The following is a 17,005-nucleotide window of genomic DNA, read 5'->3' as shown; positions in this document are numbered from 1 at the left end:
CTTTCAAAGTACAGTGTAAAATACAATCGAAATACAAGAAAAAAACGTAGTATCACACGGGCATTACACCACCTTGTATAAATTCGCCTTGGTACAGTGTACATTGCACACAAAAGTCGATGCATCGAAAAAAAAATAGATCGATATATCGGAAGGTCCAAAGCATCGCTTTTATTTGATACTTCGAATAGCAAACATCGATGTTTCCGATGCAACGATGTTTTTTTTGCATCCCTATATATGAGTTCTTAATGTAAACTTAATACTAATACAGCAAATGTGAATGATTAAAGAGGAGATGGATAATGTAAGAGAATAAGTAGAAGTAGAAAAGAAAAAGGAAAAGGAAAAAGGTACACACCAAGATTAAGGCCACTGAAGTATTGAAATATTAACTTTTTGAAGTTGCTCCTATTCAGTCTAGCTTCAACACTTTCTGGAAGCGAGTTCCACAGTCTTACAGCACTAATGAAAAACAGTCGACTGGATGTAAGCGAATTATATTTAGGAACAACCAAGCTGTTATGTCTGTGCGGTTTGGTTAGTTGAAGCTTTTCATACAAATATTGCGGGACTTTCCACTCTAACAATTTATACAAAACAAGTAAGAAAGTCTAAGCTCGGGCGGAGCCGAACATTAAATACCCGGCGCATGTATTAAATAAATGTTTTCCACCTTTCCGAAAGCTACCGCTACATGATAAGCCGGGGTGTATAAATTTTAAATAAATTAGCGTCCTTAGATTTCGAAATTTTGAAGTTTCAAGCAGTTCTGAAATTTACCGTTATATGAAAAGCGGCCTCAATTTTAGTCCACTTTCAATAATTTTCAACGTTTGCTTTTATGTGGCAAGCACAATAACCATACCGAGTTTGGTACAAATTGGTAGAACGGTTACCGAGATACATATATGTGATCATAAGTGGGCGGTGCCACGCCCATTTTCCAAAATTTTACCACAAACGTATTTCTTGGTTAAGAGTTGTTGCAAGCATCAATTTTGAATAGATTAGCTTTAATATTTACTGATTTATCGAAGATTTTGTATTTCTCTAAATTGCCGTTATATGGGATGTGGGCGTGGTTATTGTCCGATTTTAAAAATTTTCGGCCATTTGGTATGTTATGCGAAGACCAACAACTGTGCCAAGTGTGGAAGAAATTGGTGCAGCGGTTACTAAGATAAAAACATGTAACCATAAGTGGGCGTGGCTACGCCCATTTTCCGAAAATTTACAATATTCTTATTTTTCGTCTTAAACTTATTGTAAATGTCAAATTGAGATATCTCAACGAAATTTTGTATGTAGGTTTCCATTTATCCAAGGTAGGTTGGTATTGAAAATGGGCGAAATCGGACTGTAACCACGCCCACTTCCCATATAACAGTAATTTTTATAAATACGAAAACTGCGATATTTTAGTAACTACTGGAGATTATTCACTCAAAATTAATATTTACAATGGTTACATGTGTATATCTTGGTAACCGCAGCACCAATTTCTTCCAAACTTGGCACAGTTGTTGGCCTTCGCACAGCATACCAAATGGCCGAAAATTTTTAAAATCGGACAATAACCACGCCCACATCCCATATAACGGTAATTTAGAGAAATACAAAATCTTCGATAAATCAGTAAATAATAAAGCTAATGTATTCAAAATTGATGCTTGCAACAATTCTTAACCAAGAAATACGTTTGTGGTAAAATTTTGGAAAATGGGCGTGGCACCGCCCACTTATGATCACATATATTTATCTCGGTAACCGTTCTACCAATTTGTACCAAACTCGGTATGGTTATTGTGCTTGCCACATAAAAGCAAAACGTTGAAAATATTGAAAGCGGACTAAAATTGAGGCCGCTTTACATATAACGGTAAATTTCAGAACTGCTTGAAACTTCAAAATTTCGAAATCTAAGGACTCTAATTTACTAAAAATTGATGCGGCCCGGCTTACCATGTAGCGGTAGCTTTCGGTAAGGTGAAAAACATATATTTAATACGTGCGCCGGGTATTTAATGTTCGGCTCCGCCCGAACTTAGACTTTCTTACTTGTTTCAAATTGAAACTTTATTTATATAAATAGCATTTCATACAAATAGGCTTTAATCACACAAGTATTATTACAAAAGCTTGGCCAAACGCCTAGCAAAGGCTGAAGGCACTATTATTATTTTAACAAATTTCAGATATACTTATGTATCTAATACAAGTATAAAAATGAATTGGTATCAATATTCATTCTTCCAGAATTCTACCTGACACAGAAAAAACTCTTTCACTAGTTTCTGAGCTAGCTGGTATGTTTAAAATTTGCCTTGAAAGACTTTTAAGAAGTGGTAAATCTTTAGCTTTCTCCCAATATTTTAAAACATCGTCACAACTTTTGTTTTCCAATTTTTTCAAATATATCTGTATTTCCGTATTAATTTTTTTCAAAAACTGTTTCTGCAGATTCATTTATTGCATCTTTAAGGGCCGTTTTCTGAAGTAACCTTTAACTTTTAAGCTCAATTTATATTTAAAGGTTGGATTAAAAATAAAGCTATGTCTAAAGTTAAGCATTTCTATTATCGGGTTTTAACGTATGTATGTTTCTAGGTTGTAAACCAATTCAAAACCGATAATAAAATGCTTTACTTTAGACACAATCATAAATTTTAATGCAACCTTTAAATATAAAGTGAGCTTTAAAGTTACAGGTTACTAGAGAAAATGGTCCTAAATTTGTCAAAAGTTGCACGGGTTTTTTCCCTTTTCGAGGTAGAAGGAATGTCATCATGCAGAATTTGGAAATCGTGCTGAGGGCGAGCGCTCATTTGTTTAAGTACATTTTTACCGAAGTAATCTTCAAGCATCGCCTTTACTGTCCCTATTATATGTTCGCGCTGTTCTGCAGATAAAAACTGTAACTTTTTAAACGGAGGATTTAGAAACAATCTCCGAAATTGCACTGAACTTGGTTGGAATGTTTTATTTAAAGCAACACCTGCGTTTTTCTTCAAATCGATAATGACTTCAGAATCAGATGCATTCGCCTAACAATGCTTTTGTAGTTTTTTGCACCACACAACGTGCTCAGGTATGGTTGGATTTAAATCCGCGCTCAAATTTTCAGAACACATCTTGAAAGAGGCCAGAAATTCTAACAATTTTTCCAATAAATTTTAATTTACTCTAGATAGTTTATGAAGCTCATTTATTTCTATTAATAATTGTTGAACTGCTTGCCGCATTTCGTGAATGCTGGACAGCATTATAAATAACCGTGTCTTAACTTGTTGATTTAAAGACTTTGATAGTTTGTTATTGAGTTCGTTATGTTTAAATCAGCCTACAAGCTTTTTTGAAGCATCTATCCATTCATATTCTTCCACAAGAAATTCATGTTTATATGGAAAAAAGCAAAAAAAAAAACTTTATTAAAAATCAAAGCGATTTTATAGGCGCTCAAACTTGCACTCATTTTACTAGAATTTTATAAGGTTGTTGCATACCCGAAAAAATTCTAAAAATTCTGGTTAAGAAGCTCGAAATATAGTTAAAAAATTTTGTAATTTTTCTAAGTTCTGTATAAAGTTTGAAAGTGTGATTTTTGTTAAAGCTTGAACCATATTTTTATAAAAAATATCAAAAAAATTGTAGCTTGAAAAACATTGCAAATATTAAAAACTGAACACCATTCATCCATTTTTGACCGCCACTGTACATACATTGACGAAAATCTAACTCACGCACATATAAATTTCAGTCATGCATACGGTGACCATATTAACCAACGTAAAATAAAGGACATTTTTTTCAAAATGATTTGGGAATACATATGTACATACAAATTGCCTTACCCATATCGTAATTTAAATCAAACATTTACCAGTTAATTATATTATTTAATTGTACAAGTTTCCCCGCTGTAGCGAAAAATTAAGCCAAAACTTCGCCATCCTTTGCTACCAAAACGGATTTACCATAATTCATACTGCATGACGAAGCCAGCACACAGTGGTTCAAAATTGAAATTTAATGGTCATAATTCACCGGAGCCTTTATTTTGCAACCACTTTTTTACTAAAAACAAAAAAAAAAATTTTATTTTGGTGAAAATTTTTTTATAACATTTCAAAATTTTTTTTGTGTAATTTTTTTGTTTTGGGCGAACCATACAATTGTTTTCAATTAGTTTTTGTTATGTAACATTTATTAACTGGAACAGGAGAATAAATTTTCTTCAAAATTGCTACTTTTTCTGCATTTTGTACAAAAATATGTTATATAATCAAATAAGAATTCAAAAATCAGGCTCAACTAGTCTCTGGCAAATAAGAAGTAATCAAATTAAGTGAAAAATGAAGGCTCCAGTGAATTACGAACACTAAATGCCGGTTTTGAACCACTGTGCAGGAGGGGGTTTATCTTCTTTAAGTGGAGCTGGAAACTCAGCGTGCAACACGATCCTGGGCGCAACTTTCCCTCTGCTTTATAGATTAAATATAAACCCTTAAGTGGGGTGCGAAACAAACTGGCGAAGGTTTTTATAATATTTTTTAAGGGACATTTTTTTCATATTCTGTATATATTTACAAATTTACGTCACGTGAAAGCGTGACACGACGTGTAACGTAGAAAATCACGTCTTTTGCCCATCTCTAATAGGGTCGATTACACTTTTACATATAGGCATGACTTACGACTTAGCAGCATTTAAACATAAAAGATTCCTCTGCGGACAACGCGAGATACCGGACAGATCACTATTAACCTTATAACATAAATCCTCGACGAGACCTATATGATTCGAAAGGTATAGCTGAATATCATCAGCATACACATGGACATTAACATATTTGCACACCGAAAATATATAATTTACAAACATACTAAATAATAGAGGACCAAGGATTGATCCCTGAGGGACATCTGCTTTGATAGCTTTAAACTGAGAAGAAATATTCTTACATTTAACTCCTTGAACTGTGCCCTTAAGATAGCTAGACAAAATTTTTATCGAACTATGGGCGACAACAATAGCGAAAACAACAAGCAGCGGAAACAACAAACCGCGGAAACAACACAGCGTAAAAAAAAACATAAAATTGAAGTAAAGTGAAGCGATTTCAAACCAATTGCAATCGATAACTTATTCAAAAATACATTTACAGTTAATTTTAACCAAATTTTTACTCATGCCTTCATGTCGAAAAAGCCACAAAACCGGATTTTCCACTGCGGGAAATTTTTGCGAAATTTTCATTTAAACTCGCTATATCTCAGACGTTTGTGTATCGATTGATTTGCAATTTGTACACAATAAACAAGATTTTATTCTAAAGAAGATGAGTCTAACTGCACTTCTTAATACTTATTTAAAACAAAATGGCGGATATTTTAACATTTTTATAAAAATTAGGGAGGTTTTTACAAATGCAAAAGTTGTGTGAAGTTTAAAATTTTTGTTTTGTTTTAATGCAGCATAAAGACAAATATATACGGACATTTTTGGGAAAATTTTCAGGTTTAGACAACAAGTAGTTCTAAAGTTATAACAATATTATGATGACACCCACGAGCGGGCGCTCGCCCCTAGATGACAAATAGTTTTACTGGGCACTTGTACAAGTAATATTAAGTGAAATGTTGAAATTCATGAATTTATCAGTGTAATATAACTATTTAAAACTCTACATACCTACATATGTATGCATATTGTGGAACCTCCACTTGTTTTACAATTTTTAATCTAAGAATACTTTTCTGAAAGTTTATTTCTTTGTTAATTTTTTTAAAACTTTCATTCACAATTTTTCTCTGGTTTGGAACGCAATAAAATTAATTTTTTTTTTAATATAAGTTTTTTTACTAGTCACTTAGTAAGCAACAAAAAGTGCTGTTAGACTCATCTTCTTCAGAATAGAATCTAGTTTATTGTGTACAAATTTCAAGACAATCGAATCATAAACGTCTGAGATATAGCGAGTTTAAATAAAAATTTCGCAAAAATTGGCCGCTGTGAAAAATCAAGTTGTATGGCTTTTTCGGCATGATTTTTTATTTTTATTTCACGCAATGCGCGACCTTCTATGTATAGATCTTGGTCTAAACCCAGACTGCAAAGCAGAATGCAAATTATTGAAGTGAAAACTTCTTTAGCGGCGGGAGTGATTTGAAACGAAAAACGTGACAACAGCAAATCAAAAAGCATTTGTATGTGTGTATGCTCATAGAATTCCAGGGAAGTCTCGAAGTCAAACTAATCGTTATCGAAGGTGAGACTTGAAAAAAGTTAATTTTCCAATCATTTTCGAATTGTTAACCAAGCCCAATGTTTATTGGGCAATATATTCAATGTATATTGCTTGTAGAATAAGTACTTACACTCACACTTTCGCCAAATTTGTTGCTAAATCTTGTAAGTAGAACTGATTTTGAATTATTTTCTTACTAAATCTTTACAAGCTTTGTTTTTTGCAGCAGGTGCCTCAAAAGATATTTATTCTTTGGGACACATATGACTTAAATATGATGCAAACCAAGCGTACGCGCATTTTTTTTGATTCTTGGACTAAGGATCCCGCGTTCAAAGGCTGGTTGTGCAAACACTTGAGGTTACAAGACTTATAACAATGTTTGCAATTGCATATTAAAAGCCAAATCAGGAAGAGCTGATCTATTGCAACACGCACGCTCGCAAAAGCACTATGTTCCTTCTTAGCAGAACGTAATTTAGCATTTTCGACAACCGACCATCTAACCAAATGTCTACAAGAAAAAAAATATTAAAAATCAACGCGATTCTTTAGCAACTTAAAACTTGCACATTATCAAATTGCATACTAAACAAAAAAATTTTAAAAAAATCTGAATAAAAACTTGAAAATCTAGCTGAAACTTTGCGGATTTTTATAATTTTTACACAAAGTTTGAAATGTGGATTTATATTGTGTTAGTTATATAATAAGCTCGGTTTTTAAGAAAAAACAATAAACAAAAGAAAAACAGCCAAAATCGTTCAAAATGTTGATGACTTAATCAGCTGATCACAAGTGTATGTATGTATAAAATGATTTTTATATTAACGATCTCAAACCAGTTTACAATAGTGGTATTCACCAAATTGTTGTCAACAGTGGTTGATTGAGCTCATCTGCTGTTTTTCCAGAGTGCCAGGCCACATGCTCACTTTGGTGAATACCACTAATGAATTTTAAATGTGCTCTGTCGAAATGAAATTTTAACACACCTTACGTAAATATGTAGGCTGCAATTTAGTTTGGCATCCCCGGAGTTCCGCATTAACCCTCTAACCGGTAAGAGTGCCTCAAGGCAAGGATCACAAAAATCACCTTTTGCATATGAATATGTAATGTTTCATTACACAAGTGAGATCAACGCTCTTGATCATATTTTTTATGACATTTCTTTCTCAAATTAGAATATAATCCGACGGGCCGTTTGCGCTCTGTAATCCGGTGTTTGCGAGTAGGTGGAGAAGAAGTTCGTGTTTTCGTATTAAAAAATTTCTGATTTTCAGCATCAAAAATTTTTATTTTGGAGACGTTCTTTTAACTCAAGAATTTTATTGCCGTAAAGTGTTAGCCATAAGCTTCACGATTTTATATCTACGGTGTTGAAAATAGTTGGATTTTATGTTCTATAACAAAAAACCTAAGTGTGCCTCAAGGCACTCTTGGCGTTCGGCGCGATTTTTTTTACGCGTCGCATATGTTATTTCTATTGCGTTTTAGTTATGGTGCTTTTTACCGGTAAGGTAAATACTTTTTATAGATTTTTCACCTGTTTTTCATAAAGTGTCTAAATAACAATATGTGAAAATCGTCCCATGATGTCGTGTGAGAAATTGCCGAAGTTATCAGGCGAAGAAATTCTTGAATTTATGGATTCTGTGGAGACGAGTAGTGTAGCAGAAGCTACCGGTCCAGCAGTTGTACCAACCAATGGTGATTTGATTGGAAGTAAGAGTCGGCCGCTGTGGTGTAGTGGTAAGCAGTGCGCGCTTCCACTCCGCAGTGCCTGGGTTCAAACCCTGGTCAAAGCAACATCGCAAAAAAATGTAGAAAAAAGGTTTTTTCTTAACAGCGGTCGTCCCTCTGCAGGCAATGGCAAACCTCCGAGTGTATTTCTTCCATGAAAAACAGCTTCTCATAAAAATACAATCGCCGTTCGGGGTCGGCGTAAAACTGTAGGTCCCTCCGCTTTGTGTGACAACATCAAGGCGCACGCCACAAACCGGAGGAGAAGCTCGGCCAAACACTAACATATGTGAAAGCGCCAATCTATTATTATTATTATTATTAAGAGATTCTCTCACATATTTGGAAAATTGATTTTACGTACTGATCGTCTGCATTTTTTATTGCCTTCATTGAATTAATTAACAGAGATTCCGCTGAGCTCAGCAAAGTTATCTGGCGCAAAACAAACCTTAAACTTCATATAAATGAGGTGGCATTTCTTGGCTTACCTGAGCACATAAAAGCGGTCTCGAGACCGTCGCAATTATTTCTATAGTTTTCCCTAAAGAAATAATTAAAATGATTGTTCAAGAGACGAACCGGTATGCTCTAACTAATTCAGGATATAAACTTAAGATTCAATGTGAATGTCGATGATATCTGCCAGTACATGAATGCCGATTCATTTATACATGTCGGTACATTGCTCCCTGAATTTAGAGATCTAGTTGATCAAGAATGCATTCGAACCCATTCGCAAAACGATGTCATTGAAACGGTTTGAAGTCATAAAAAGATTCCCGTCGTTCCGAGATGGGGATGGACGCAATGACCGCCGTTTTTATCATTTCATTGATACCTAAATTCCGAGAACAGATCGCTGCTGGTCTTGTGAGCTACACTCAGACGCGTTCGGTTAGTGGCCCATCTTCAACGAGTCAACCTTCTACTCCACAAGATGAATCGCAACCTGCTGCTCTGAGTGTTGGCAGAAAATCTGTATATCGCGTTGATGGCGTTCGTTTCAATGGTAACTATCAACTTCCTAAGTGGCTCGAGAAAGTGGCAAAAACGATGCAAATTTTGTAAAAAGTCGCAAACTCAATGTATTTGCGAAGTTTGAAATTTATATTTATTTGATATGCGGAAAAAAAGAATGCTTTTTGGAATAGCACACAAAAAAAGTAACACATTTTTCTAGATTCCATTGCTCTGCTAAACTTTTTGGAATAAAACCGCTGGTACTTAATGAAATTTCTATCTGTTCCTATTTTTTGCTTTAACCGATAAGAGTGCCTGGAGGCACTGTTTCTTTTATCTCACCTGGAAGTCAAACGAAGTGACAAAATGGTATATAGATGACGACATTAAGTTTATCATGCTCAAGTTATGCCAGCAAAAAATTCCCAACCATTTCTGATCACTATTTCAAAGTTGCCGGTTTGAGGGTTAAGGTAGCTATGGAACGATAGAGGGAGTTCTCCTGATTGCGAATATATATACTTTTAGCCGCAGCAGGCTTCTAGTTTTTAAGTTAATTGTTGTTAAAGTTTGTAAATTGAACTAACCTCTCGGCGCTATTTCACACAATAAACACTTTATTTATGTGCACACTTCGGCAAAATAGTTGCATTAAAACCCCGGCCTGAGATTTCCACTTTAATATACAATTCTTAATTAATTAATTAAGTAAAACGCGTTTATAAATGTCTTCACAAACGTTTGCACATTTCACAAACAAGCAGATATAACATGGCTCGCGCGATTTTTTATTAAAAATTTTCGACTGCGGCGCTTTTTCCATAAAAATCAATACTTCCATAAAAAATGAAAATTTTTCTTAATTAATTAATTAAGTAAAACGCGTTTATAAATGTCTTCACAAACGTTTGCACATTTCACAAACAAGCAGAAATAACAATGGCTGACAGTAACACAAAATGTATGCTACCATACGTTAAAAAAATACACAAATAAGTGCGTATAATTAGGAGGTATAAGTGTACATATATTGCTCTTATTAAAAATAATAATATTAGGATCGATAGGGATCTTACTCCTGATCATAACGGTATTATTTTTTTCGGGTGGAAGTAATATTTACTGGTGTTATTGTAGTTCAAATTACACAAATGTAGAAAACGTACATCGTTAATTTGATAAATAATGAAAATTTTTAATAAAAAATCGCGCGATTTTTTATTAAAAATTTTCGCCTGCGGCGCTTTTTCCATAAAAATCAGTACTTCGATAAATAATGAAAATTTTTAATAAAAAACCGCGCGATTTTTTATTACAAATTTTCGCCTGCGGCGCTTTTTCCATAAAATTCAATACTTGATAAATAATGAAAATTTTTAATAAAAAATCGCGCGATTTTTTATTAAAAATTTTCGCCTGCGGCGCTTGTCAGCTTTTTTTTATTGGGGGTATTTAACCCCATACCCTCCTTTACTACTAATTCAACGCTGAGCAGGAAAATGGGTACGATAAAAACTATTCTCTTTTATTTAGGGGATTCACAAGACGTGTTAACCGTCGTAAAATCTTAAGCTTAACACTTGTTTATGTAAAATAGCGGTTAAAATGGTTGGGGGGTTGGCTAATTATATATTCTTTATCAGTTTAAAAGAATTTCGGTTTAGTTAGAAATCCCCTAAAACCATTTTAATTAAAAAAGATGTTAACCTTAAGATTTTGCGACGGTTAACACGTCTTGTGAATCCCCTAATTGTTATTTTCTTAGATGTGGCTGCACTCTTCTAATGTCAGTGTGAAACCATGGTTGAATCAACGGTTCTGTATTCACAATGTGCGTATACATATATAAGTGCGTGATAATTATTAAAACTTACTTAATTTACTAAAAATACATCATAAATGTAAAAAGTATGTTTACATTTCATTGTGCGGGGTTTTAATGCAACTATTTTGCCAAAGTGTCTACATAAATATAGTGTTTATTGTGTGAAATAGCGCCGAGAGGTTAGTTCAATTTACAAACTTTAACAACAAATAACTTAAAAACTATAAGCCTTCTGCGGCTAAAAGTATATATATTTGCAATCAGGAGAACTCCCCCTACCCCCCCATAGCCACCTTTTTTTTGTACGCGGGGGATGCCAAACTAAAATTTTCCCAATATGTATACAATAAAAGTTTAATAAGAACAATTCTGTGTGCATACATGGAAAAGACGTTTTCGGGTAGGAAATGACGTTTTTTCAAACCAAGACGGACGTTTTATCATGCCGAAAACCTGGCAACATTGCTAGTCAATGCGCGTTTGTGTGTTTATGTGCCGACGTAGGTCGGTGTTATGCAGACAAATTTTTGTTTGCCAAATTAAATGGCGGCGGCTTAGTTTGCTCGGAGGTGGTTATGTCGAGTTTGGCACAGGGTTGCACGTTCATTATGGTTTTCATGGCTATTGCCAACACGAAATGAGAATTTGGTGTATAACAACAATTGTCTAAAATTTTTGTATATGACAACCCCGAATTTGCTGCAGTTTGACCAAACAAAATTGGTTTGCTGTGAGAGTCGCCGAACTCGCTCTCTCCGAGTTTGCTGCAAAAACAACTGCACGCAGTTTGCCAAACAAAATTTCTGCATAACACCGACCGTAGAGTCCATGAACCAAAAATACAAGATCACGCAGGCAGGAGAGTAGCCCGTTAGAATCGCATTTAGGAAAAAAGATAACGATTTTGACATTAGCCGTTTGTTTACAATTTGGTGGTGACTTTTTACTGCAATTTTCTTCATTTTCGGCTGTGACAACGGGTGTACACATAAGGTGAAGAATAATTTAACACAACGACATGATTTATAGAAGAATTTGCACAATCAAAATGATTATTCATGCGTTCAACAATTTCGCGGTTTTCTTCGTTCTTTTCGTTGTTTACTTCTTACAACAAAGATGGCGGCGAGATTCCAGCAGCTAGAAAATATCTTTCTTCTTTCTTTCCTTCCCGCGTGATGTTGTGTCTTTCGTTCATGGTAGAGTCCACATGCGTAAATATGTCAACGCATAGAATTCAAGCGACGGGTCAAATGTATATGTTTGTACGTGTCTTAAGCTTAGAGATAAATCGATACCATCAAGGTATTACTCAAATAAGTACTTGTACATGTATCAAACAAGGTATCGATACCTACTCAGTATCGGAAAGGTATCGAGTACTTGTACATAGACTACGATTTTGCATATTTTTCAAAGTAATTGTATTGTTTTTTCACAAAAATATTAATTTTTACAAGACTATTTATCTTTTAATAATTTTTCAGAAAAAAATTTAAGACAACAATTACTAGTATTTGATATCAAAAAACAATAGAATACATTTTTACAAGATTAATAGATAAAGTTTTTTCATATAAAATGAGTTTAACAAAATAACTCCTTTTATGTTATATTTCCCAAAAACATCAACTTTTCCAAGTGTTGTCCTGAAAGGCGGTTTCGAGCAGTGTTGCCACAAAAAAATTACCAAATTCCTCAAAAACAAACGAAAAATCCTCAAAATCCGAACAAATTACTCAAAATTTTCTTATTACAGATATGAATATTGTGTTCTGTATACTATTTACAGGTACTTAGTACAAAAATTAATTACATTCTCCAATTCAATTGGTATATTTGTTCTTGCGGTTCAAAAAAAGTATCACCGAAGTAAGATACTATATCACCGTTATTTTTTATACCTTGGTTTGTATATAATATTGCTGCAACTATATCAGTGCTCAATCTGGTCCTTAAGTCAGTCCTACACATTTTTACACTACTAAATATACGTTCTACTGAAGCATTAGAAAAGGGTATATTAGTAATGCAGATATAATTTTTTTTTATTGGGAAACTTATATGAACCTGAAGAATCTTTTAATTAAAAAACTATTCCTATAATTTTCTGGATCTAACGAGGAATCAATATGAATATACTTATGATCGAGCAATGCGTGTTCTCTCCATTCGTTACCAAGATTTTGCAAGTTTAAAATAAGTTGAAAATATAACGATGGAATGAAAAAAATTATCGATAACATTTTGAATATTTAGCAGCAAATGCAGATGTGCTTAAAGCGGAAAACACCACACGAGCGGCTTGACAAACCAAGCGTAATATCGCTTTCCTTAAAGCTATTTATGTTGTGTATGGGGGTGTTTGAAGGTGTGACAAGTTTGAGGAAAATGTGAACAAAAATTAAATTTTTTTTTGTTTTCTGGCCGCCATGTTGACATTTGATGAAAACGCTTCCGCTGTGTATGATAAAATCGCTTCATTCGCAACGGACTGAGGACGTGAGAGAGAAAAATCGAAGAGAACCAAACCTTTTTACATTGTGAACCGGAAGAAAATTAAAATTCTTTGCCTGAACGAGTTATGTTTGCATGGTGTATGGCGAAATGGGAAAAGCAGGTTTGAAGAATATTTGACAAGCCACTTATGTGGTGTATTTTGCTCTTTATAAAAGTTCGGAAAGCTTTTTGTTAAAAAATTTTAAGAGCGATTTAACAACTCTCTTGAGTAAAACATGGCTGCATTTGTTATCTGCAAATATATCGAGAGAAAATTCCTCAAAAAATACTCAAGGGCACCCGAAATTCCTCACGTTTTGAGGAATTACTCACAAAGTGGCAACACTGGTTTCGATATTTTAATATAGTTGTTTCTGTTTTTGAGAAAAGCCTCCCGCAAGGGACAGATGACCCAACAACCATGTATAGACGCAGTGTTGACGTTGAAAATTTTCAGAAAGTCGAAAAAAGGGGTTCATTGACGAAAAAAGGGTCACCGTATTATTTGTGCTTTTCTTTACTAGTAAAATTAAAGTAAATTAATTGTTAAATTTAATAAGAGAATAGTGGGACAAGCTTTTCACAAAACAAGGTTGCAAACATACACATAAATCGAGAAGAGTTACATTTCCCTTAAAAGTTTTAAGTGATGCATTTTTACGTACTTACAGGAGGAAATATTTTTTAATAGCATGGTTATGTTAACATTTCCTAAAAAAAAAGTATCTGAAAAGGGGCAAAGATCGCACATAATTTTGGAAAAGGGTCAAAAAATCCAAATTTTCAAAAAGTCGGGTTCAAGGGTATTGGCGCTCAAAAAGGGTCAAATTGCCCCTTTAGTCGCACAACGGCAACACTGAATAGACGGGCGTGCTTATATAGCTACGGAAATTTATTGCGCATATCTTCGAATTCCTCTAATGGGTTGCTTTTCAACGAAGGTTCTGAAGCATAATAAGTTTTGCGCTTCCGATACGAGTACTTTTTTTTCGAAACCTACTTGGATCGCAGTAAAAAGTATCGAGTACAAAAATACTTCGTAAATTGAGAAAAATATCGAGTATGTACTTGGATTTACTTGTATCGATTTATCCCTACTTAAGCTACAATGCAAAAACGCGACTAGGTACTCCATGCACTCACGTAAAGGGTATCCCTAAGGTTCAAGGAGTATCCAAAATTAACCAAAATGCATATGAAAATGTGGTCCAATTAACATTGCGATGTCCTAGGGCAGGACCATATACTCCAGCTCTGCATTAGAGACACGAGTTGGGCCGCTACTGTAGGGCTGCCAGACGTCCTGGTTTTCCAGGATTTGTCCAGATTTAAACAAATTGTCCTGATGTCCTGGTGTACACTAAAATTGTCCTGGTTATTTAATGAAGGTCAATGAAGACACCCATCTAATTTTTAGCAGATTTTTGCTTGAAAAAAGAGGTTAAGCTTCTGTCATTAGTAGTCGATAATGAAACATTTTTTCCAAAATGTTGAACAATATCTGGTGGTTTACCATATTTCTGTTTAGTTTATTTGGTTAAAAACTAATTTTGTATTTTCAGGTAAATGCCAAAAAAGTGCAAGTTCCTGAACAGGTACACGGCTGAGAGGTCCCACATACTACGCAGTAGATAATTTCAGGAGTTAAAATCTCTTCCAAAAGGACTTTTTGACAGTCATAGGAAACCCCCTTCTAGGAAGCATGCAGTCTTTATTGGGTAAGTTTTTAGAAAGGCTTCACTTCAGACAGCCTACCTAAATTATCCTTAGGTTATGCATATACCAAATGGCAAAACTGATCATGGATCGCATTGTAGGATAAGTGGAAATTTGCTAATGATGGTAAGGCAAGCACTCAAGACCATTTTTCCAAGTTACGTCACCGTCAAGAGAAATTTGTTTTTTTATGTTCAGAATTTGAGAGTTTCATCATCATCAATCCTTCAGTTCTACGGATTTGCCACAAAACTACATTGCTTATAATATCAGAAAATACTTCAAAATAATCCAACGCCAGAACCAAAGAAACTGTATTTATAGAGAATAAGTGTCCTGGTCGATGGGTTCAGGATTATGGCAGCCCTACGCTACTGCATCTGAGAGGAACATTTTGTAAGTGTGTACTGTAATATAGCATAAATGGACCACATTGTCCGAAGATTTTTGCAGAATGGCCAATAAGCTGATAAAAGTTGGTGTTGTGTGCTCGTTTATGGCTGGAATTCTCTGATTCTCCCAAAACTGGCGAACAAATCATAACAAAAGCAGCGGCATCAATACAAAAGCATAATCTTTCTCCACTGGTGGTACCAATAAATCGCAGGACATTCTCGATAGCCTGATAAAACCGTAATGGTAAAGAGTGACCATTTTCCTCTGGTCTCTGCGCGTGCGCTAACGAGGTCATTTGGTGAGATCGTATGCGCTCAACAGCTCCTGTACGTCACATTATCATGAGTATCATCGATTCAAGAGCTACATCTCGTTTCGAAAGAAAAATAAATAAATAAAAGTATAGAAAATTTTATTATGGTCGGAGAGCAACAGCATCAACAACTGAGTTGCTAGCTGAATTTCAAAGGTTGCATCTTAATCGACTTAAAACAATTGAAAAATTATTATATGATTTTATAATGCAAGCTAAGGGTTGAGACTGTTTTTTTTTTAATTGCTAAAGTTTACGCATTCACGTACAGGATTTTCAATTAGACAAAATAGCATCATCGTCGAATTTTCTAAATCTTTTAGAGGCGTGGGTGGATAATGAGAAAGCTTTAAATATTCCTAGTAATTCAATTTAGAAGCCTAATGACGAGAGCAGAATAAATCATAACACACATGATGGAGCTCGTATACGGGTAGTTATCACGATTGAGAGAAATAGAGGTTGCGCCAATCACGGTACCGCTATTCCTCTCTCAGTGAATTTGACAGAATCATTGTTTGTATGACGTCACACTTGTGCAACTTGTTTACGTTTTCCTTGCAAAATTTTTTCTTCTTCTTCCATTCTTGCTTACGTTTTGGCATTTCTCTCTTGCAATTGCACCAGTGTGACGTCACACAAAAGTTATTCTCAAAAATCCTCTCTAATAGGGGCAATCTTGTATTCTATCATTCTTGGGTAGTTATCCACAAATAGAACTCAATGCACAAAAACTGGAATCAGTAGTTGCGTTCGATAACAAAATTAGCCAACACCAGCCAACAATCAAAATCAAAAACCGGAAGAAGAAGACACACCAGCTGACTTTGTTTATGTTTTATTTGTAAACAATTCATGTTGCCTCCATGGAAGAAAAAAGGAAAGTGAACGTTCAATGTTCGCCAGGAACATTTCTAGAAGTAAAAACTAGTTGGCACTATCATATAGTCACATAGCAGGCAGCCAAAAAGCATATAAATACCAAAACTCGTAAAATGCAATTTTGTTTGTTTACAAAAATTGCAACCATATGTTTTGTGATCATATGTTTTCGTGTTGGATAATTTTTGCTGACTAAAATTTTGCCAGTACAAAATGAACGCTTGCTCTCTCAATTTTTGTGTGTTGGATATTTTGTCGTTATCGAACGCCATCCAGTAAAAATTTGGAAAAACTATTACAAATTTTTGACTTGTCGAATGCAACTAATGTCTTTTCTAAATTGCTTATGAAAGCAGTTTGGACCAATAGAGAACAGATATATTTGTGGCAATTTATATTTCTCCCAATCAACCA

General features: G+C 34.5%; 1 protein-coding gene across 8 annotated transcripts in view; it reads left to right on the top strand.

Annotated features, from left to right (window-relative positions):
- The window catches only part of LOC118745572 (putative nuclease HARBI1), a 754,224-nt gene that overhangs the window by 424,070 nt on the left and 313,149 nt on the right, over window positions 1-17,005 (top strand). For 4 of the 8 annotated variants that reach the window (XR_004993651.1, XR_004993650.1, XR_004993645.1 and 1 more), the window contains exon 2: window positions 14,847-15,002. The gene's annotated coding sequence lies outside the window, so the exon portion shown is untranslated. Of the gene's footprint in view, window positions 1-14,846; window positions 15,003-15,054; window positions 15,127-15,198; window positions 15,397-15,453; window positions 15,866-17,005 lie in introns of all 8 variants that reach the window. The other 4 variants (XR_004993649.1, XR_004993644.1, XR_004993647.1 and 1 more) reach the window with 2 other exon arrangements.

Source organism: Rhagoletis pomonella, unplaced genomic scaffold, assembly GCF_013731165.1.
Source record: "Rhagoletis pomonella isolate Grant_MI unplaced genomic scaffold, Rhpom_1.0 Rhpom_scaffold_00009, whole genome shotgun sequence".
Taxonomy (NCBI): domain Eukaryota; kingdom Metazoa; phylum Arthropoda; class Insecta; order Diptera; family Tephritidae; genus Rhagoletis; species Rhagoletis pomonella.
This window is presented reverse-complemented; position numbering and strand designations above follow the sequence as displayed.